Genomic DNA, 2,500 nt, shown 5'->3' with positions numbered 1-2,500 from the left:
CCAATTAAAACCACTGTTCCTCGCAGAGTTAAACAGTAGGGTTAACGACGTGACCCACTGCTACCACAGATCTCTTTAGTTCCTCTACTTGCTTCGCATAGTGGCGAAAGAACACTCTGGAAGACTTCCAGCCAGTGTATGAACGGAGATGTTCAAAATCCATACAATTAAAGAAATTTAAGGATGAGGCAACTTTCCTCGGATCGTGACCTGCGGGTGTACTGTCAGGATCCGCTCTGCGAATAAAATATGTGATTTTCGCTCTGAGTTGATTCAGAGATAAATTTGAGCCTGATATTTCTCCCCTGAAGAGTTGACCACCCTTGAAGTCTGAAGTTCTACGAAGATAGATCTTTAGGCATTCTACTGGACATAGAGATGCATCTTCTTTCAGAGGGCAGATTCTCCAGGGACCCCACCTGTTGGTGGGTAACTCATTCTTGGCGAGAAACGTAGGATCCGGAAACAGGTTCAGTTCTCCCCCATCCAGGAACTGAACACGACCTGCCTCTCTCGAGAGGGCTACGATCTCACTAACCCTGGCCCCGGACGCGAGTGCAAATAGGAAAATAACTTTTTGGGTCAAATCCTTTAACGCACACTCCTCATTGCTCAACAGAGAAGCGAAATGAAGAACTTTGTCTAAAGACCATGAAATGGGCTTTGGAGGTGCTGAAGGTCTGAGCCTAGCGCAGGCTTTCGGAACTTTATTAAAGATCTCGTTAGCGAAGTCGACCTGGAAGGCATATAGAATGGGTCTTGTCAAAGCAGACTTACACGCCGAAATCGTGTTAGCTGCCAACCCCTGACCATGGAGGGGGATGAAGAAAGATAAGCAGAAGTCTGTCGAGATCTCCTGCGGATTCTTCGCCTTGACAAAGGCCACCCATTTTCTCCAAGATGACTCATATTGCCTTCTAGTAGATTTGCACTTATATTCCTCTAGGAAGTCTATGCTGGCTTTTGAAATCCCGAAACGCGTTCTCACCGCTAGGGAGAGAAAATCATGAGCTGCAGGGTCCGGGTTTTCTGTAATGAAGCGCAGACAGTCGACTTCTGGACTCGCTGGGTCAGAACTGGATCTGGTAGCGGTATAAACTTCAACCGTAGTTCCAATGCCAGGGGGAACCACACGCTGTTCGGCCACTTGTGGGCCACTATTGCCGCTACCCCCTTGAAGGATCTCAGTTTGTTGAGGACCCTCAACAGAAGGTTGTGAGGAGGGAACAGATAAATTCTGGACCAACTGTTCCAGTCAAGAGACATCGCGTCCACTGCTTCCGCTAAGGGGTCCTCGTACGGGGACACGTACAGGGGCAACTTCTTGTTGTCTTTCGTCGCAAAGAGGTCTATCTGCAGTTCTGGGACTTGATTCAGAATGAAAGAGAACTATCCTGCGTCTAACGACCATTCGGTGTGAACCTGGATAGAGCGTCCGCTGTCACATTGCGGACTCCTTGAAGGTAAACTGCAGACAGGTACCACTTCTTCTTTTCCGCCAATCGGAAGATGGCCAACATCACCTGGTTGAGAGGTGGTGACCTCGATCCTTGTCGATTCAAGCATCTCACAACTACCTCGCTGTCCATCACCAACCTTATGTGGATCGAGTGACGCGGGGACACTTTCTTTAAGGTAAGGAGCACTGCCATTGCTTCTAGAGAGTTTATGTGAAAGGTCTTGAATAGCTTGGACCAAGTCCCCTGGACTTTTTTCCGATGAGAGTGACCTCCCCATCCCTCCTTCGAGGCGTCTGAGTGAATCGTCACCGACGGGGGAGGTGGCTGAAGAAGAACCGACTTCTTTAGATGTCTGGCTTGGGACCAAGGCCTGAGAAGAGTACTTAGCCGAAGCGGAACTGGTCTTCTCAGATCTCTTCGCGCGTTTGATGCATAACTTCTCCAAACTCCGGTTGCATCCTTTAGCTGTGCTCTTAGCACTGGGTCTGTCACCGAGGCAAACTGGAGAGAACCCAGTACCCTCTCCTGTTCGCGTCTTGATATCCTTTCGGAATCTAGAAGTCTCTTGACAGAACCCGCTATCTCCTTCCTTTTCTTCGCCGGGATGGAGAAACGGTGTGACATTAGGTCCCAGTGGATTCCCAGCCACTGGAACTTTTGAGATGGAGAAAGTCGAGACTTTTTTCTGTTGATCTTGAAGCCTAGATACTCTAGCAACTGGATCACTTGACTGGAAGCTTGCAAGCATTCTGTCTCGGATGCTGCCCACACCAGCCAGTCGTCCAGGTAGGCTACTACCTGAATTCCCTTTAGGCGTAATTGTTTGAGAGCTACGCTCGCAAGCTTCGTGAAAATCCTTGGGGCTATATTTAGCCCGAATGGCATGGCTCTGAAGGCGTATAGTCTTCGTTGTAGCTTGAACCCTAGGTAGGGGGAGAGTCGACGGTTGATTGGGACGTGCCAATAGGCGTCTGACAAGTCTATGGAGACGGAATATGCCCTCTTGGGCAGTAAGGTCCTTATGTGTTGCAGTGTTAGCA

Source organism: Palaemon carinicauda, chromosome 27 (assembly GCF_036898095.1).
Source record: "Palaemon carinicauda isolate YSFRI2023 chromosome 27, ASM3689809v2, whole genome shotgun sequence".
Classification (NCBI taxonomy): Eukaryota; Metazoa; Arthropoda; class Malacostraca; order Decapoda; family Palaemonidae; genus Palaemon; species Palaemon carinicauda.
Note: the sequence above shows the minus strand (reverse complement) of the source record.